The sequence below is a fragment of the Lepidochelys olivacea genome (genome assembly GCF_965140295.1).
Source record: "Lepidochelys olivacea isolate rLepOli2 genome assembly, chromosome: 26".
Taxonomy (NCBI): domain Eukaryota; kingdom Metazoa; phylum Chordata; order Testudines; family Cheloniidae; genus Lepidochelys; species Lepidochelys olivacea.
The window spans coordinates 10,158,801-10,181,092 of record NC_140436.1 but is presented as its reverse complement, the minus strand read 5'-3'; positions in this window follow the sequence as shown (position 1 = coordinate 10,181,092).

Here is a 22,292-nt window from a genome sequence, read left to right as displayed (position 1 = left end):
CCATTTTGTTTATTCCTTCCGAAGTGTAATTATTTGCCTTTGTCCTTAATGCATTTCATCCTATTTATTTCAGACCATTTCTCCCATTTGTCAAGATCATTTTGAATTCTAATCCTGTCCTCCCAGCTTGGTATTGTCTGCAAACTTGATAAGTGTACTCTCTATGCCATTATCCAAATAATTTATGAAGATATTGAAAAGAACCAGACCCAGGACAGATCCCTTCGGGACTCCTCTTGATATGCTCTTCCCAGCTTGATTGTGAACCATTGGTAACTACATTCTGAGTATGCTTTTCCAACCAGTTGTGCACCCACCTTGCAGTAAGCTCATCTAAGCTGTATTTCCTTGGTTTGTTTGTGAGATGGTCATGTGAGACAATATCAAAAACCTTACTGAGGTTGAGATAAATCACATCTACTGCTTTCCCCCCATCCCTAAGGCTTGTTACCCTGCCACAGAAGGATATTAGATTGGTTTGTCATGCTTTGTTCTTGACAATTCCATGTTGACTGCTACTTATTAGCTTATTATCTTCTACGTGCTTACAAATTGATTGGCTATTTACTCCATTATCTTTCCTTGTAGTGAAGTTGGACTGACTGGTCTATATTTCCCTGGATTGTCCTTATTCCCCTTTTTTATATTAGGTACTATATCTGCCCTTTTCCAGTCTTTGGGGTCTCTTCCATCCTCCATGATTCCTCAAAGATTCTTGGTAATGGCTCAGAGATCTCTTCAGTCTGTACCTTAAGTATATTAGCATGTATTTCATCAGGCCTTGCTGACTTGAAGACATCTAACTTGTGATTCTTAACTTGTTCTTTTCCTATTTTAGCCTCGGATCCTACATCATTTAGACCAGTGGTTCTCAAACTTGTATATTGGTGACCCCTTTCACACAACAAACTTCTGAGAGCGAACCCCCCCCCTTATAAATTAAAAATACTTTTTTATATTTAGCACTATTATAAATGCTGGAGGTGAAGTGGGGTTTGGGGTGGAGGCTGACAGCTTGGGACCCCTCATGTAATAACCTCTCGACCCCCTGAGGGGTCACAACCCCCAGCTTGAGAACTCCTGATTTATACTGATGTTCACTGTTAGTCATCAGATCACCGATAACCGTTTTTGTGAAAACTGAAACAAAAAAGGCATCTAACACTTCGGTCGTTGCTGCATTTTCTGTTGTTGTTTTTCCTTCCTCATTGAGTAATGGGTCTACGCTGTCCTTGGTCTTCCTCTTGTTTCTAATGTATGTATTAGAATGTTTTCTTGTTACCATTTATGTCCTTAGCTAGTTTAATCTCATTTTGTGCCTTTCCAATTTTATCCCTACATGCTTGTGTTGTTTTTTTCATATTCATCCTTTGTCATTTGACCTAGTTTCCACTTTTCACACGACTCGCTTTTTTTGAGTTTCAGTTGATTGAAGATGTCCTGATTAAGCCACGGTGGTCTCTTACGAAAGATAGGAAGTGTAGTTTGCATTGGAATAGTTTACTCTTGTACCCTTAATAATGTCTCTCTTAAAAACTGCCAGGCGTACTAAGTTACGGCAACTTCAGCTACGTGAATAGCGTAGCTGAAGTCAACGTACTTAGATCTACTCTCCGCGGTTTCTTCACTGCAGTAAGTTGACGGCTGATGCTCTCCCGTCAACTCCACCTGTGTCTCTTGCCCCGGTGGAGTACCGGAGTTGACAGGAGAGCGCTCGGCAGTTGATTTATCTCATCTAGACTAGACACGATAAATAACCCCTGCTGTATCGATCGCTGCTCGTCGATCCAGCAGGTAATGTAGACATGCCCTTAGATTTGCTTCCTATGGGATCTTCGCGATCAATTCTCTGAGTTTGCTGAAGTCTGCCTTCTTGAGGTTCATTGTTTTTATTCTGCTGTTTTCCCTCCCACCATTCCTTAGAATTGTGGACTCATCATTTCATGATCACTTTCACCCAAGCTGCCTTCCACCTTCAAATTCTTAATCAGTCCCTCCCTATTTTTCAGAATCAAATCTAGAACAGCCTCTCCCCTTGTTGCTTTCTTCACCCTCTGTGATAAAAAGGTGTCTTCTCTACATTCGAAGAACTTGTTGGATAATCTGTGCCTTGCTGTGTTATTTTCCCATCAGATGTCTGCATAGTTCAAGTCCCACATCACCACCAAGTCATAGAAGGTTAGGGTGGGAAGTGACTTCAGGAGGTCATCTAGTCCAACCCCCTGCTTGAATCAGAACCAGTCCCCAATTTTTGCCCCAGATCTCTAAATGGCCCCCTCAAGGATTGAACTCACAGCCCTGGGTTTAGCAGGCCAATGTTCAAACCACTGAGCTATCCCTCCCCCCTGTGTTGTGAATGACTTTGTTAGCTATTGGGGGGGAAAAAACTCATCTGCCTCTTCTTCCTGGTTCGATAGTCTATAATAGACACCTACCATGACCTTTGTTTTTACGTCTTTTATCCTTACTCAGAGGCTTTCAACAGGTCTGTCTCCCACTTCTATCTCAACCTCCGTGCAGGTGTATACATGTTTGATACACAAAGCAGCTCCTCCCTTTTTGCATCTGCCTGGCCTTCTATACCATTATTCTAGTCATGTGAATGATCCCATCTAATCTGCTGATTGTGTAACAATTGTGATTATTCAGTTGCATTTCTACTTCTTCCTGTTTGTTCCCCTACTTCCTGCCCTAGTATATAGATACCTAAGATGTTCATTAGATTTTCCCCTCTGTATTCCTTCTTGTCTTTCCTTTGTCCCTGCTGTGATTGTCCATGTTCCCCTCAGATTCCAACCCTCCACGTAGGTCTCTGTTTTGGACTGAACTGCGGGCTTTTTGTGTCTTGCCCCCATTGAACCTAGTTAAAAGCCCAGCTCGCTAGGTTAGCCAGTCTGTATCTGAAGATACCATTCCCCTTCTTTTCTAGGTGAACCCCATCTCTGCTCAGCAGTCCTCGGAACAGCACCCCAGGATCAAGGAAGCCAAAGCCCACCTAGCAACACCATCTGCTGTGCCATGCATTCATCTGCAGGATGTGTCGGTCTCTGCCTGGGCCCCTACCTTTGACCAGAAGGATAGATGAGAACACCACCCGTGCCCCCAAGCCCTGTTGTCAGTTCTGATCTGCTCAGGGTCATACCCTGCAGGGTTTCATTAGTGTCCCCATGGGATAGTAGCCAGAGGGTCGGCAATCATTCTGTAATGTCTCAGATACAGGGCCCTGATAGGCAGCACACCTCCTGGGATGCCAGGTCAGCCTGGCACATGGATGCTTCCATCTCCCTTAAAAGGAATTCCTTCACCACCACCACCCTCCCTTCATTTCCTCTTGAGAGTGGTGGCCATGGCATCCCCCCCACCCCCAGCCTTGGGTGTACATGGTTTCTCCTCCTCCACCTGTGCGGGGAGATTCCTCATCCCTCATTGCCAGGGCAGCATTCCAGTTTTTTAAAAAATCTTCCATGGACTACATGAATAATACTCACTGCTCACTAACCTACCTCCCACAGTGTTCTGAGGATTTGTTTGTACAGTGCTCTGAACATGAAAACCGCTGTAAGAGCTGAGTAGTCTTTTTTCCCCTCTTTTTCATGAAGTTACCAAAACAAAGCCAGAACAAGTGACAGCTACAAACATTAGATTAAGAATGAAATCCATTAATGCTCCAGGAAGAGTAAGTCCATTAACAAACAACCCCCGCACCCCCCATTAACAGGCTGTTTACCCTGAAGCAAAGCTAAAAATATTGGCTGTACCCTGTAGTTGTGATAGCTAAGGAGAATGGCACATGCCTGTGTGTGGATTGATCCCTTCCATCATTCAATGGTTTCATTTTAACTGGAGTTGGTGGCAGATGAATGAGGTCTCTGGCTCTTTTGGTACTGCAGGTGCAGTTGAAAAGGAAAGCAGTGAATGGAAGCAGTTGGAGGCCAAACCATTTTTTGTTGTTGTTGTAAATTTACCTTTTAATTCATTCATGTAAGTTCTTGTTCATGTAGATCCCTTTAGGACGGCCTTGCAACTTTTCCGTTGTTAACTTATTTGGATTGTTTTGGGGCACCTGGGAAGGAATTACGAACACACTCAGTGGACTGGTGTGAGAGGTTTTGTTCTGATAGTACAAGAAAAGCTCATTACTTGGCGAGTTGTGTTTGGTTGCTGTATAGTGGTTCAGCATAGGCTGAATCCTTACCCTGTTCTCATCAAAGCGCACAGACTCGGAGTTAGCTTCTAAGTTCACCCCTTTAATAATAACACCACCTAGTGTTTTTTTAATTGTGCTTTGTATTCAGAGATCTCAAAGATCACTTTACAAAGGAGATCAGTATTATTATTACAGGTGGGAAAACTAAGGCATGGGGGGAAAGGACTTGCCCAAGGCCAAAGTGACTTTGAACTTTGGCTTTATTGGTTATGTAGGTGTGGGGAAGGCAACCACACAACCTAGCCTGTTGGCTCCATCCTTTCCTGTGTTGTAAATTTCTGCAAAGTGGCCTTTCTGTGGGACTGCAGAAAGTCAAATTTGGAGTCACTCACTCCAAAAGTTTCCTGGCAGTTGCAGATCCACAGTGCTCTGACAGAATATGGCCTTATAAATACACAAATAATAATTTCACCTACCTGTGGGGTGAAATGCAACAGCTGACTAACAGTGCTCAAGAAGGTAGTGTTGTCTAGTGGATAGAGCACTGGACTGGGAAGGGGAGACCAGGATTCTAGTCCTGCCTCTGCCACCGGCCTGATGGGTGACCTTTGTCAAGTCCCTTCACCTTTCCATGCCTCCGTTTCCCAATGTGTAAAATGGGGATAATGATACTTTGTAAAGCACTTTGAAGAGTGCTATATAGTGCTAGTTATTTTAATAATAACTTATTAACAATGATACGTAACTTCTATTGAACCACCAATGCCCTACCCAAGGTTTTCCTTGATGATCTCCCGTCTGAACGTTATCCAGATTCAGCCTTGCTGGGAGTGGGCAATATGCCACCTTGAGAGGGAGTACAGATATCTCATTGTGAATTATTACAGGGCTGGGTTGGAGGAAAACAATTCTGGGTACCCGCTTGCTGTTGGATTTTAAATGGCGTGTCTATCTGGTAGCAAAAATCAGTGTATTCTTTTTTAGGAGAGCTATAAAACAGTATTTCCCTGGAAACTCTGAGTCAGAGTGTAATTATGAGAGTCTATGTCAAATTAGTTTTTGTGATATTTTCTTCCTTGCTCTTCATCATAAAGCCTTGGGAACATCATGCTTTGCGCTTGAACACATTTCCCCTTCATTCAAACCTTTCCAAGTGTTATAAGCCTTGCAGCCCCTGTGGCTATCACAATCTTAATTATACACATGGCTAAAACGAAGCACAGAGGGGTTCTCATGACCTGACCTCCTTCCCCGCACACACCCTCCCCCCCACTTTAAATTAATAGATTCCACAGTTTAAGGCCAAAGGAATCATTATATCATCTAGCCCAGTGGTTCTCAACCTTTCCAGATTACCGTATCCCTTTCAGGAGTCTGATTTGTCTTGGGTACCCCCAAATTTCACCTCACTTAAAAACGACTTGCTTACAAAATCAGACATCTACATACAAAAGTGTCATAGCTACACTGTTGCTGAGAAATGGCTGACTTCCTCCTTTTTACCTTCTAATTATAAAATACATCAATTGGAATATAAATATTGTACTTACATTTCAGTGTGATACTTGGGCCTGTTTTTTCACTTGTGAGCCTTGTCTGAAGCCTGAGCCCCAGACAGCGGGGCTGAAGAATATAACTTAGCTTTGCGGGGCTCCCTATGGTGTGGAACCCCAGGCGTTTGCCCTGCTTGCCACCCCCTACTGTCGGCCTTGCACTTGAGATCCCCCCAAACCTGTCCCATGACCCCCCTGGGGACTGCAACCCCCAGGATGGGAAACACTGATCTAGAGGAGTTGAGTACCCCCTGGAAGACCTCTGTACCCTTGGCTGACACTTACCCTTGGTTTCAGAGTAACAGCCGTGTTAGTCTGTATTCGCAAAAAGAAAAGGAGTACTTGTGGCACCTTAGAGACTAACCAATTTATTTGAAAGCTCACGCTCAGATAAATTGGTTAGTCTCTAAGGTGCCACAAGTACTCCTTTTCTTTTTACCCTTGGTTGAGAATCACCCGTCTAGTCTGACCTCCTGTATACCACAGGCCATTAAATTTCACCTTGCTACCTCCTTATTGAGCCCAATAAACTTGTTTGGCTAAAGCATATCTTCCATAAGGAAAGTTGAACGTGGAGTCCCAGCATATCCCTGTGCCAGATCCCTGTGCAGAGCTTTCTTCACACCTAGGGAGAAAAACCACTCCTGTGCACATGTCCTTGGCTCATGTCTTCAAGATTTTCTCTGCAACTACCAAAGGACCTACTTTAAAAGAACCCACTTTAAAAAAGAAGAAGAGAAAGCGGAGGTTCTCCTCACAGGAGCTGGGGTTTTAAGTAAAACATAATTTATTGTTAGACTCTTGGTAGAAATCATGAGTTGGTAACTCTGCTGTTTTGGCAATTCAAGTGGTGGACAGGCTTTCTGCAGTCCTGTGCTGGAATGATTCTTCTCCCCTCCCTCTCCCCCGACCCCATTCTTGAGGATTCCATATTACTCAAAAGCAGGATTTGTAGTGCTGCAGAAAACAAAACTGCTTGGTGGAGAGATGTCAGAGTTCATGAATGCAGAGAGTCATCTGCATGCAGCTTGGTGATTGACAGGATAACAGAGAAGCCATGACTCCTAGTTCCGTGTACTAGCTATCACTCCCTAGCCAGGATCTGTTTGTCTTTTTCCAGATTGTTTCTCTTCATTGCAAATGGGCATTGACCTGTTATTGAGGGCTTGCTCGGTAGTACCTGTCTCAGTCATTTAAAAAAAAAAAGTTTGGAGTGACTAATTTCGAACCATCACCCCGTCTCCTCTCCTTCTAACACACATGAAGCAGGTTCTTCCCTCAGTTACACCTGTGCAGTTCTGTGTTGCCAACTCTTGTGACTTGTCTCATGATATTTGGCATTTTTCTTAAAGCTCCACCTCCTGGAGTCATGCGATTTATGTAAGAATCTCAGCTTTCATTTACAAAAAAGATTACCCTTTTGTAGCTCTCATGGTTATGTAGGAAAGATTGAAAATGTGAACCCTAAAGGCTCAAAACCCAGAAGGCAAATCAAGGAAGAACTACTAGGAGCTAGTACACATCCAGTAAACCTACTGCTAGGGAGGGAGGGAGGGAGGGATGGATGGGTAGATAGATAAATAAAATGATAGCAAGCTGAGTGCGTACCCTGTGGAAGCATATTTATCTGTGACCTGTGTTACTATCAAACTGAAAAATGCACATTCTTTATCCAGGTTTTACTGTATAAAGAAACAAAGAAAATCCTATTTCTATTGACGAATATATGTTGTGTCTGAGTGCTTTGGGCACAGAGAACTGATTTTGGTCACCTAGGCTCCAAAAGAGTTAAATGCTCCAGTGGCCATCTGGAGTGGGTGAATTTTCCAGACGGCAGCTGTTCCCATAACACTAAAGTAAACCCTTTCATAATTATTTATTGTGCTGGAAACAAAATAAAAATCTCCCCATACTTCCCCTTCCTGCACCCACTTAAACAAATATTTTAAATAAGGTTTACTTAAAAAATGGAACCAGAAATTCAACACTGTGGATGATTTTATTTTTTCCTCTGCTTTACTGCTTGTGACCCTGGGCAAAGTGAATGTGTATAAAATGCCACCAGATTAGTGGCAGCAGCTTGCATCCAGCTTCACAGGCATAGAGGATGACATAGGAGCAAGGCAGTGGAGAAATAGAACTCCGATTGATTCACTGAGGCTTGGTTGCTGAGGCAGTTGTGTAAGCCAAACGTAAAAGAGATGCTCTAGTTCTAACATGAATTAATTCAATTAAGTTCTGTGCCTGTGTTATACAAGAGGTCAGATTTGATGATTGCAGTGATCCCTGCTGGTTTTATCATCTATTAATCTGTAATCTACATTAAACTAAAGGTGAAATGAATTCAGAAGCAAAATAGAGTATGACCCAAATACTGAGGTCATTTCTTTCTAACTGCTCAAATTGCCATTGAAGTCCCATAGTTTTTATTCCAACTCCTATACAGGCATTTATACTGCATGCATCAGCATATGGCAAAATACACGAGTAACCTGGTCTACATTGGGGGGTGTGGTGGGGGATCAATCTAAGTTACACAACTTCAGCTACGTGAATAGCGTAGCTGAAGTTGACGTACTTAGATCTACTCACTGCGGTGTCTTCACTGCAGTAAGTCGACTGCTGATGCTCCCCCGTCGACTCCGCCTACGCCTCTCGCTCCGGTGGAGTACCAGAGCCGACGGGAGAGTGCTTGGCAGTCAATTTATTATGTCAGGTTTCAGAGTAACAGCCGTGTTAGTCTGTATTTGCAAAAAGAAAAGGAGTACTTGTGGCACCTTAGAGACTAACCAATTCACTAGACGCGATAAATCGACCCTCTCACCCGGCTCGATCGCTCCAGAGGTAAGTGTAGACATGCCCACAGGGCATATGTCATTGGCTTGTGTAGCATCTACATACTCAGTGGGGAAGGAAAATGAGAACAGGCTTCTAGGAACCTCTGCCACTGTAAACAAAAGGGAAAAGAAATTTTAACAACATTATGAGGGGCCAGTTCAGCAAAATCTCTTTGTCATTTTTTGGACACGGCCATTGATTCTAAGAAGATCCATTTGGTCATTAGCGCACATAGATTACTCCTGTCCAAATAATCAAATACTATTCTAATGTTCATTTTAGATCAGGTAACTTAAATGTAGAAACTTAGGGCCTGATTTCTCACAACACTAAGGCCCCTTTACACGGCTTTGCCAAAGCAGTGAAAAAGGAACCTTACTAAAAATGAAAGTCGGGTCTAAAGGGCTCAGTCCCATAGAATCAACGGGAGACTTGCTGGAGGAGAACTGCAGTATTGGAGATGTTCTCCAAGGTGGCCGGCTGTGAGTTTTAAACTAGCTGAGATATTTGATTGTTTGTGCCTGTCATATAAAAAATCTTTACCATTTGTTGACAAGGTCTAAACCAAATAGGTTTCCACTCTTTTCTATAGGTTTCTTAAACTGTCCATTTAATTCTACACCAGAGACCTAATTCTCTGTTAAATGCAATTTGTAAACCAAGCTCCTTGAAGGGCGTCTCCTCTTCTGTAAAATGCTGGAGGACTTTTCAATAAAGAATCAAGGTGATGAAGCTCTGATCTCGTTGACATAAGAGTGGCACTGAAACAGCACAAGAGAATACTCATGCAATTAGTCTGAATGGTTGGGTAAATGCTTACAGTTGACTATTCTGGTGTTTTACTGCAAAGCAGGAGTTTATGAAATCCACAGGTTTCAGAGCGGTAGCCGTGTTAGTCTGTATCCTCGTTGTTTTTACAGGTCACGGGGAAGTTCTCCAAGGTCCTGATAGAGGCAAACCGTGCATTTTATTATGTAAGTGAAATACCATAATAGATAGAGGAGTAGTGAGAGGGGTAAGGGAGAGGAGGGAAAGTCTTTGCTGGGAAGTCATTCAACTTTTACAAGCACAGAACGGTTTGTTCTAGCTAGGAACATTTCCCAACAAACACATGACTGTTGCAAAGCCAAGCCCTTGGCATTCCATTTGATCAGAAAGAAAATGTCATTAGCCTGTGATTCCTCAAGCAAACTATATCTAATAGTACCAGCCATTTGTGATGCTGATAATTAATATTTTAGAGTTCATGGTCTCTGCTGAGCATGCTGTCCTTGCTTCCTGCATATTCTGCAGAAGTTCTAAATCCATTTTGTTAGTCCGTAAGTGGTAACATCTCTAGCAAATAAATATCTGGGCCAGGTTAATCAATGTAAATCAATACCTCTAATACCTCTAACACGGGGTAGCCGTGTTAGTCTTGTCAAGGTTCCTCCCCCACTCTGAACTCTAGGGTACAGATGTGGGGACCTGCATGAAAAACCTCCTAAGCTTATCTTTACCAGCTTAGGTCAAAACTTCCCCAAGGTACAAAATATTCCACCCTTTGTCCTTGGATTGGCCGCTACCACCACCAAACTAATACTGGTGACTGGGGAAGAGCTGTTTGGAAACATCTTTCCCCCCAAAATACTTCCCAAAACCTTGCACCCCACTTCCTGGACAAGGTTTGGTAAAAAGCCTCACCAATTTGCCTAGGTGACTACAGACCCAGACCCTTGGATCTTAAGAACAATGAACAATCCTCCCAACACTTGCACCCCCCCTTTCCTGGGAAATGTTGGATAAAAAGCCTCACCAATTTGCATAGGTGACCACAGACCCAAAACTTTGGATCTGAGAACAATGAAAAAGCATTCTGTTTTCTTACAAGAAGACTTTTAATAAAAATAGAAGTAAATAGAAATAAAGAAATCCCCTCTGTAAAATCAGGATGGTAGATACCTTACAGGGTAATTAGATTCAAAACATAGAGAACCCCTCTAGTCAAAACCTTAAGTTACAAAAAAGATACACAGACAGAAATAGTTATTCTATTCAGCACAGTTCTTTTCTCAGCCATTTAAAGAAATCATAATCTAACACGTACCTAGCTAGATTACTTACTAAAAGTTCTAAGACTCCATTCCTAGTCTATCCCCGGCAAAGACAGAATATAGACAGACCCTTTGTTTCTCTCCCTCCTCCCAGCTTTTGAAAGTATCTTGTCTCCTCATTGGTCATTTTGGTCAGGTGCCAGCGAGGTTACCTTTAGCTTCTTAACCCTTTACAGGTGAGAGGATTTTTTTCTCTGGCCAGGAGCGATTTTAAAGGGGTTTACCCTTCCCTTTATATTTATGACAAGTCTGTATCCACAAAAACAACAAGGAGTCCAGTGGCACCTTAAAGACTAACAGATGTATTTGAGCGTAAGCTTCGGTGGGTAAAAACCTCACTTCTTCAGATGCATGGAGTGAAAGTTACAGATGCAGACATAAATATACATAAGCTTATGCTCAAATAAATCTGTTAGTCTTTAAAGTACCACCGGACTCCTGGTCGTACCTCTCAAGATGAATCCTGTCAGCACTTTGCTGCAAATTGAGATCCCATTTCCCCATCTACAAACTCACGAGCCGGTGGGTGTAATCCACGGCATGCACACACAGGGCCATATTCCTAGCTGGTGTAAATGGGTGTTGATCCATTGGCTTCAACACAGCTATGCTGACTTACATTAGCAGAAGAACTGGCTTGTCTTTTTTTACAGTACGCTGCAATCTCCAGCACAAACAGCTCTGAAGGCAAACATGACTCGCTGACTTGCTGTGTGGCCTTGTGCCAGTCACTTAACCCTGTTTGTGCCTCAGTTTCCCCATTTTTAGAATAGCCAAAGTTACTCCTTTCTGGCATTGTGAGGCCAAATGAATTACTGAAAGGCACTTTGAAACCTTTGGATAGAATGCACTATACATATGCAAAGTATTATCTCCCTTAGTTGCGCTTCAGAGAGAAAGGCAAGTGTCTTTTTGTTCTGTGTTTGTACAGTGCCTAGCATAATGTGAATGTGCTTATAGTTGCTCAGTAACACAAATAATTGGTAGTAATCATAAAGTGTACAAAGAACTAGAGCACCCAAAGTGCACCTACCTATTTAAGGAATATTTAATCAATAACTTACCTATTGTATCGGTAGGCATCTTATTCACTGAATCTCTGTGGATCGTTTACACATCGTCTGTGTTTATTATTGGAATACTATCACTTGAAAAGTTGTAACTGTTTCTCTAGCTGCTATAATCTGATAACAGTTGTAGGTAATTCAGTACTGCCCATGTGCTAAGTACTATTCCAGGCAGAGAAACAGATAAGCTACTTACAGGCAGAGCTGTGTTCCTGTATCTAGGTTGCTTTCTTGATGATGCAATGAGTTTTCTGGGGATAGTTGTTTAAACCTGCAAGGAATCCATCTCTCATAGGAACTGCTTTTAAACAACTCTCTTAGCTCACGGCAGCACAGTGAACTCGTGATTAAGTCCCCTTGGCACTCTAACAACCAACTGCAAGGTTTGAGTTGTGTGCCGCTTTAGAAACAGGAATCAGGATACTGCTTTAAAAAAAACAAAGACCAAAGACCAACAAACAGTGCTGGTCCAGTTGCGTCTTCACAGGCCCGTACAACACAGGATGTTTCTAAAGCATTTGTCAATACAAAAATAAGAGTTGGTGGGCAAGCTTATGAAGGAGACAGGTAATTATATGATGTGACTTAGTACAGTTTTTAGCCTGCATCCATTCTGTTGTGGGTGGTTTACTTGTAATAACTCTTACTTTAAAAACACTAGGCAGTTTGATACGTTTTTCTGAAGGTTTCCAGGGTCTTAGCTCAGGGCTTGTCTGTATGGGGATGCTATTCTAGAATCCGATAGGGTGTCTGTGAACTTAAAGTGCAATAGCTGTTTCCAAATAATTCCCCTTGTGGGCATTCTTATTCTGCATAGGTATTCCAGTCAATTTTCTCCAGATAGATAAATCCTTAATTTAGTTGTCGGACTGGGTGTTTCAAAGCTCAAAGGCCCATTTTTTTTTCTCTATCCCATTGCTACAAATAAATGATAATTGGACAGACCAGTCAACCAATGGTGGCTAGGTTATGTGGTGGTCAGGGATAGCTGGATCGTTCTTTATTTCAAGATGAAAACAGTGGAGTCTAACTGGCTGAGTAAATCATACCCACGTGAGTAAGGAACTTGCAGTCTGGCTCTGTTTCAGCAAAATATTCCGAGTAAAACCAATCTGGAGCACGCATCTTTCATGCTTTTGGAATATCTTGCAGTGTTGACCTCTGCATGGGAACAATTGACTACTGTGTCCTGAAGAATAAGTAAGCAGCGGAGAAGTAGTAATTGGAGGAAGGGACAGACAATTTGTGTGCTTTTTATAAAGACAAAAGCAGCATAGAATTTGAACGCTCTTTGAAGGCAGCATAGAATTTGAGCCCTCTGGTTAATACTCCCCTGGTGACACGGTAAAGTCATGACACTGGGCTACTACTTGTGACAAATCACTGAGACTTCCCTTCAACTGACACATGGTAAGTCTCAGAGAACTGTCCGTCAAAAGACCTGCTGTTGGCTGGAGTGCCTCTTAGAAAAGGTTAAATGTACTTTACTGCATATGGGTATCGTGTGTCCAGAGTAGGATCTGTAGTGTGTTAACTGCCAAGAGATCCCATCCTGTTTATTTTTAACCTGCAATGCCTTATGATGATGCTTGGACATCAAAATCCAAAAGAGCCACTCATGGTGGTTTACGTTAAATTGTACTGCTGCACTTAGGATGTTTTTTCAATTATGTCAAGGGCACCTAGAGAGTATGGATAGATGCTCTTAATTAATATTGTTATAAATCTGAATAAATAAAAATTGCTACGTTCACAGCATACACACAGAAGATAAATATAAACATAAAAAAACTCTCTCTGGAAGGTTACACTGTAACATGGATTTATTTCTTAGAATCCAGAACCCTTACAAGCAAGAATTAAAAAAAACAGAGAGAGACAAAGCAGGCTGCTCCCTGAGGCAGCGAGGTATGACTCCCCCTGTCTTGCTTTAGGCTGGCTCTTTGCAGACTGACTGCTGAAGACCCAGATCACATGCGTTCCCTACAGAGCCCCTAGCCTGCTCGCAGGACTAGGAAACACTTGACTCTTAATGTGTGATAGTTGGTCATTTTAGTACAGTTTTCAGTGCACCACAAAAATGAATCAGTAGAGTCCAACATCCAGGCTCTGTATCCCACTTAAGGCATGTCCTTAAGTTTCATTTGACATGCTTAACGGCTGTCCTGCCTAGGGATATGTTCCAGAATGGAGATGGCAAGCATGGGCCTCTGACCTTGGTTGGGGCCTCAGGCATAATTGTAATACAGATAATGATATAATCATTCAAGACCCAGTTCTGAGCACTGTTTACCTGGCTGCAGTGGACATGTAAGTGCAGGAAGTCTATGTAAACAAGCTACACACAAGGAACTTGTCCTTCTTGGTCGCACCAGGCTGAATGCAGTCTTCATAAGCAAAGCTCATGTAAATAAGTTTCCTGGCCCAGCTTGTGCTCTGGCCCTTCTCTCTTCTGAGTGTGTCTACACTAGGAAATATTCTGCCTGACCTCCAGTAGCCATGGTGCAGGGGCTCCAATCACTCTGTCATTTACCTTTGTGCAGGGGTGAGGGGTCTGGGGAGGCTCGTGCTTTGTTACAGATCTTTCTTTCCATTGCAATAACTAGCTAGAAGTTTACACAAAGATCCTGCTGTCTGGAGTGAAAAAGCTAGCAGGCTGCATGACTCATTCCCACATTACCATGGTTTCCAAAGAACTAAAGGACAGCCTTTTACAGTGCTGCAGAATATGCAAAAAAAAAAAAAAAATCCTCCTGCCCCACTGAGTCTTTGTTTTGCTGGTTTGTATTTTCTCCCACAAAGAACAGGCTATAGCAGCCATTTAACTTGCTCCGTATGATGGTGAAACCAAGTCTTGGCCATGTGAAAGCCCCGGTGATGGGGCAGAATCGTTTCTGGAATAGTCTCTGGTTGGGGCCAAGGAGAGCAAAACACTCAACCGGTTCAACTGATGTGGTTTCTGAATAGGGGGACATGTGAAAAAGGCACTTGACTTTCAATTATTTCCCCCCCTCCCCAAAATATTTTGACCTAGATTTTTTTTTTTTTTTTGGCTGGTGAAAATGGGTGCGCTGCAGCTCTGGCTTCGGGCTTTCCGCTGCCTCAGTTTCACCATGTTGGGCTCCTCAGTAACTTCACAGAGGCTTTTGTGAGTCAGATAACACCCCTTCTTGGGGGCTGGTTTATTAACAAAGACCAAAGCCTTCCTAGCTGGTACTGGGTCTCTGCGCTCCCTAGCCCTGTGCCTGGGAGCTGAGGAGACTCTGTTTGTGTGGAGCAACTTACGCACACATCCTGCGCCTTTGAGTCTCTCTCCCTGCTTTCTATCGAGCAGCAACTCCCAGGGCTTCGTACCTAGTCTGTAATTCTCTCCCAGAGGCAGGAGAAGGACTGACTTTAGCCATGTGACCCGCCTGTCTTGTGACTCTGCTTATTTTCTCCACCTGGGGAGATGAACTAAGTGTGTCACAGTTGGGGTGGGATCCATCTGCCTTAAAGGGCCAGTCACCCTATAATGCAGTGTAATTTCACTGAAGTCAACACAGCTGCACAGACCTGCTGACGAACCAGCCTGTTAATTCTAGTCCTTGGATAGCATCAGACCATTGGATTTAGGAGGCAGAAAGAAGGGTGTTCTTGCAACAGCAGGGGGAAATTCTCCCTCTGGATCCGCCTAGTCGGTTTCCATGCAGATGTCCTGCTCTCCCCACGTGGGAAGAATTCCCATGGATGGGTCTGGTTCACTATTGCCTTGTACCTTGTGTAATCCTTTGCACCAGTGAAAAGTGCTACTGTGCTGAATTGATAGGAATTTATACCTGCTTTGCACAAGTGTAAATGACTCCATGGAGGATAGGACAGTGGATGAATTGAGCCCGATATCAGTAGGAGCTCTGTGCATACAAGGAGAGTCTAATGGGCCAGGAAAACCTGCCAGATTTTCTATTAGCTATAGAGAGGGCCCTATCAAATTCATGGTCCATTTGGTCAATTTCACAGTCATAGGATTTTAAAAATCGTCAATGTAATGATTTCAGCTATTTAAATCTGAAATTTCACAGTATTGTAATGGTAGGGGTCCTGACCCAAAAAGGAGTTGTGGGGGAATGGGGGGGGGGCAGCTGGACAGCAGCAGCTGCTGGCCAGGATCCAGGCTCTGAAGGCAGAGCCGCCACCAGCCGCAGCGCAGAAGGAAGGATGGCCTGGCACGGTGTCTCCACCCTGACTTCTGCGCTGCTGCCTTCAGAACTGGGCCCCCAGTCAGCAGCCGCCACTCTCCGGCCGCCCAGCTCCGAAGGCAGCTGTCATAAATATAAAGGGAAGGGTAAACCCCTTTGAAATCCCTCCTGGCCAGGGGAAAGCTCCTCTCACCTGTAAAGGGTTAAGAAGCTAAAGGTAACCTCGCTGGCACCTGACCAAAATGACCAATGAGGAGACAAGATACTTTCAAAAGCTGGGAGGAGGGAGAGAAACAAAGGGTCTGTGTCTGTCTGTAGTCCTCTTGGCCGGGGATAGACCAGGAATGGAGTCTTAGAACTTTTAATAAGTAATCTAGCTAGGTATGTGTTAGATTATGATTTCTTTAAATGGCTGAGAAAAGAATTGTGCTGAATAGAATAACTATTTCTGTCTGTGCATCTTTTTTGTAACTTAAGGTTTTGCCTAGAGGGGTTCTCTATGTTTTGAATCTAATTACCCTGTAAGATATCTACCATCCTGATTTTACAGGGGGGATTTCTTTATTTCTATTTACTTCTATTTTTTATTAAAAGTCTTCTTGTAAAAACTGAATGCTTTTTCATTGTTCTCAGATCCAAGGGTTTGGGTCTGTGGTCACCTATGCAAATTGGTGAGGCTTTTTATCCAACATTTCCCAGGAAAGGGGGGGTGCAAGTGTTGGGAGGATTGTTCATTGTTCTTAAGATCCAAGGGTCTGGGTCTGTAGTCACCTAGGCAAATTGGTGAGGCTTTTTACCAAACCTTGTCCAGGAAGTGGGGTGCAGGGTTTTGGGAAGTATTTTGGGGGGAAAGACGCGTCCAAACAGCTCTTCCCCAGTAACCAGTATTAGTTTGGTGGTGGTAGCGGCCAGTCCAAGGACAACGGGGGGAATATTTTGTACCTTGGGGAGGTTTTGACCTAAGCTGGTAAAGATAAGCTTAGGAGGTTTTTTCATGCAGGTCCCCACATCTGTACCCTAGAGTTCAGAGTGGGGGAGGAACCTTGACAGCAGCGCAGAAGTAAGGGTGGCAATACCGTGACCCCGCTAAAATAAGCTTGCGACCCCCCCCTGCAACTCCCTTTTGGATCAGGACCCCAATTTAGAAACACTGGTCTCCCCTGTGGAATCTGTACAGTAGGGGGTAAAACACACACAAGACTAGATTTCATGGCGGGGAGACAAGATTTCACAGTCTGTTATGCGTTTGAGAACCCCTGGTCTAGCAGAAGCAGTTAGCTAAGTAGATGGTAGTAGTTCATCTTGAATGGTCCCTTAGAATCGAACTAGCTGTTCGATCTTGTGTTTGGCTGTGACACTGAGGACCTTTCCCGGACCTGAAGAGGAGCTCTGTGGAGCTTGACAGTGTGTGTCTCACTAACAGAAGGTGCTCCAGTAAAAGATATTTCCCCTCCTACCTTATCGCCTTCACTAGGAGGGCGGTGAAGCACTGGAATGGGTTACCTAGGGAGGTGGTGGAATCTCCATTCTTAGAGGTTTTTAAGGCCCGGCTTGACAAAGCCCTGGCTGGGATGATTTAGTTGGGTTTGGTCCTGCTTTGAGCAGGGGATTGGACTAGATGACCTCCTGAGGTCTCTTCCAACCTTAATCTTCTATGATTCTGTGATCTCTTGGATATAACATGACACACAGCCCTGTTCACTAACGAATACGAAACGCCAAGGGCCTGAATCTGTTCTCACTTTCCCCAATTTCACGTTGCTTGTCACTTCACTGATTTCAGCAGAGGCGTTGCTTATTTGCAGTGTGGTGTGATATCAGAAGGGAGCTCTGGGACCCTGTTTCATCACCACCGGGAGTTTTGCCATTGACTGTATGGCAGCAAGATCAGGCCCTAATTGACGTCCACAATCTGATGCAAGAAAGGGGGAGGGATAGGTGAGAGGATTTGCACCTTCTAAACCCTGCAGTGATGTTTGTTCTCCGGTTGTCATAGACACAACAGTCTAGCAGGCATTCAGTGTCTGTCTCTATGGATACCTTAGTGCTGAGATTATTTAAAAGGGAGAAGAGTAGGGAAAAAATCCTCATTAACTTGGCAGCACAGATGTTTTCTGTAACAGGAAGGGTTTTTTTTTTTTTTTTTATTAAAGAAATAGCTGACATTAATAGAGTTACAATATCCCAAAGGAATTTTTGCTTTGAATTTGGGGCTTGAAAGAGCCTCGGATCTCAATCATCACATCTACAATGACAAGAAATAGGATCCATAATTCGCATTCCAAGGCGGCTCCACTGGCAAATGGGGTGTAGTGTAGACAAGCCTCCCCCGGTTTTACTACCTAATAGCAACACCCAGCTTTTGTGTATTGCATTTCATCCGTAGGTCTCAAAGCACTTTCCAAAGGAGGCAAATAGCCCCATCCCAATTTTACAGAGGAGGAAGCTGAGGCTTGGTTGAGGTCACACAGCAAGTCAGTGACAGACCCAGGTCTTCTGAGTCCCAGTCCAGTGCTCTCTGCTCTACACACTAAAACAGGACAGGAGGATGGAGCTGGCAGCAGAGTCTGGGCCGTGGGCCCAACACTGTCTTGCTGTGCTACTCTGCTATTCTAGGGTGTCTTTAATGCTAGATCTGCATGAAGACAAATGGTACGGGGCTGTTTACAAGACTGTCCTGTTAAGACATGGTCCTCGCTGTTGGAAAAGTTTGAGGTCCGCCCCACCCCACTCACTGCAATCGCAGATCAGTAGGAGTGGAAAGGGAGGGAGTTCAGAGTGAGTTCTGCTTCCTGCCAGGTATGCCTCCTATCCAAGTGTAAACATGATGTGGGAATCTTTCTTCTTTGTATTTTCCTACTCCTAACTTTAAAAAGTTTATTTCTGGTTGAAAAGAAAAAGTAACATGTCTCTTTAAAAGATCATCTTCCTAGGTTGCAACTATATCTGAATCTAATCTATCTAAACTAACTCATTGTCATCCTCCACATCCCTCCTTAAAACTCGCTCCTTTGCTGTGATGCCTATCAAAAACTTGACAAGGGCTAGACACCATAGGAAGGCTCTCTTTAGCATATTTCTGAGGGTCTTCCACTCAATATCAACTCTCTATCAATATCAACTCAGTATCAAATTTGCTAGTCTCTAAGGTGCCACAAGGACTCCTAGTTGTTTTTACTGATACAGACTAACTCGTCTACCACTCTGAAACCAACTTCCTTATGGTGGCCTACCTCCATGGTCAAACAAGGAGAAGATGGAAGGGAAATACTGAGCAAGACCTAACAGCTCTTAATGTGAATCAACAGAGAAAAAATGTGCCCTTGACAGAGAAGGGTGGGGACAATTGTGAAAGCGGCCCAGGATCTATATGGGTTATAGAGCCAGGGAGCGAGTAGGTATTGATTGGGCTGTTGGTGTGCTGAGACCGCAGCCTATCACGCGGACCAATATTGTCTCATTTATTCCTTGTGCTCCTCCATCAATCTGTTGGTATCCATCTGTTGCCTTGTGTCTTACACATAGATTGTAATCTTTTTGGGGCAGGGACTGGTTTGTTGTTTGTTAGTTTTTTTCTGTTCTGTGTTTGAACAGTGCCTCGCACAATGGAGTTTTGGTTCATAACTGGAGCGCCCAAGCATTACCACCATACAAATTACCAATAGGAATCCTGTAATAGCTTGTTATTTTTATCTCCCTTCTCCCCACAGTATCTTTCTTACCTAATAAAAACAAGTGTACATTATACTCACAGTAATAAAGGCCTGATCTTCTAGGCACTGGGCACGCTTAACCCTTTCACTGAAGGGATCAGGCTCCAGGGTAGAGCTGGCTGGAAAACTGTAGGTTTTTGAAAATTTTGAGTTTCTGGTGAAAAATCAAAATCCAGAAATATTTTGAGGTTGAAATGCAGCAGTGTCTCATGGGAGTTGTAGTTCAGGTACCTTGTCCCCCTGGTTCTCCGTCGGCTGGGCTCCCTATAGATTGGACTGCATTGCTTGGCGAGACAGCACATCATGGCAGCCACATGGATGTGGGGATGTAGTCTGGCCGGGGAGCCAAGCCAAAAGAGGAGGATTGGAAATGAGGCAACTGAGCTACAAATCCCAGGAGGCACTTTGGCGGTATTTCAGCATCAAAATATTTTGGTTTTCAGACACTGTTTTATGAAAAAAAAAATCAAATATTTTTTGCAGAAAGCAGACATTTGGTGGAAGAATTTTTCACGGAAACCCCCAGTTTTTCACTGAAGCATAGTTTTCATGGAAAACTTTTGACCAGCCCTCTTCAAGGGGCCACTTTTCTCCATTTTCTTGCACTTTGTGCAGTTATTTACACCAGTGCAATACAAGTCTAACATGCTCCCATTCTGATCTGGAAGAGTTTTATATCCAGTTCACACTGGTGTAAATGGCTACTCAAGGCTCTTGACTATGGTGAACAGGCTTTGAATGCACAAGATGGTGGAAATTGGTTTTATGTCCAATTCACACCATGGATGAGAGGTGGAGATCAGAGTTTTCTTCCTCCTTTGTAGGCTGTCCTCCCATGATGAAATGCCCCATCTGTCTTGAGCTGTCCGGTTATTTGTAAATGGCAACAGATACCCACCTTTGGCGTCCCCACTTTTGGTAAAAACACCTTCTCCACATGAAGGCAAATGATGGGGAGTCTGTCAGATCTTGTCAGAGACACCGATCTTTTACAGTTGTTGGGAGCTCATCTCCAAACCACACCCTGCCATAACAACCCTTTTCAATATTTCCGTTGTGTTTTTTTCCTTCCCAAATTCTGGTCATCCCTTCTCCCACTCCAGCCCCCCAAAGTATGTATAGTATAGAGAGACAACAATCATCTCATTCAAAATAAAGCTGGAACACAGCCTGAGAAATATACCCTGACAAAGATGAGTCTGTTTAGAATCCTTTGCCACAACTTAGTTTCAGTTACATCTTTGAGTTATTTACCATTGTCTGTAGTCAAAGTCTGTGGTTTTATTAAAGAATTTTAGTATCATTCCATCAACTCCCTGGCTAAGATAAAAGCAAAGAAAGCTTAGAATTTTTCTTATCTTGTCAGCCATTCCCATCTCTGCTCATTTTGATGTCCCTGCAGATTCATTTATAACTAAGGTTTAAAGGATTGCGAGAAGGCTCCTGTGAGCAAGAGAGAATGAGCTACTGGTGGCTAGAAAACAACCCAGCCCGATCCTTCCACTCTGTGTCTTCACTAGAATCTTTCAGAGCTACTTCCAGGAGACGATGAGGAAACCAGCACCCAGAAATCTGAAAATTGCCCTTTTAATTTAGTTATTAGCCCACTATCTTTCATATAGCAAAGAGTGGAAGTCGCCCCTGAACAGAGGGCCAGCACGAAGACTAGACGCCAGTTAAACCCTATTTAGAAGTAAACTTCATCTGGAAGGAATAATGTGGGTTAGTGTTGTTTAACACTAGGAGCAGGATAGCATCATAACCTTCACCTAAAGCTGTTTTTTGTACACCCCTGGAACCTGACTGGGCTTAGAGTGAAAACACATTACCATCTCTATTAATAGAAAGCAAACATGTATAATTATCTACACAGGGAGAAGAGAGACAAGGTGGGTGAGGTAATATAGTTTTTTGGACCAACTTTTGCTGCTGAAACAGAAGAGCTCTGTGTAGCTCAGGATCAGTGGTCCATCTAGCCCAGTAACCCGTCTTCTGTAAGTGGCCAATGCCAGATGTTTCAGAGGGAATGAAAGGAAGAGGGCAATTATTGAGTGATCTAGTCCCTGCCAGCCACTCCTAGAGTCCGGCAGTCAGAGGCTAGGGACACCTAGAGCATGAGGTTGTGTCCCGACTCCCTCACCATCCTGGCTAATAGCCATTGATGGACCTGTTCTCCATAAGCTTATCTAATTCTTTTTTGAACCCAGTTATATTTTTTTTTTGGAATTCACAACATCCCCTGGCAATGAGCTGTGTGAAGAAGTATTTCCTTTTGTTTGTTTTAAACCCGCTGCCTATTAATTTCATTGGGAGACCCCTGATTCTTGTGTTATGTGAAGATTAAAGATCAGACTGGAAATGAGACTCACATTTTTAACGGTGAAAGTCTGTGGTGGTTTCTCCACAAGTTATGGGGCCAGATGCAGAAATCACTGGGTGAAATCACTGTGGCGAGACTTGCCACATGGTATTGTTTAAAAAGTTTAGGAGGACTTGTGGCACCTTAGAGACTCACAAATTTATTTGAGCATTTGCTGTAGCTCACAAAAGCTCATGCTCAAATAAATTGGTTAGTCTCTAAGGTGCCACAAGTCCTCCTAAACTTTTTGTGGATACAGACTAACACCGCTGCGACTCTGAAACCTTTAAAAAGTTTGTCATCCAATCGGAGGAGAAACAAGAGAATGGAAAGTAAACCTGGTG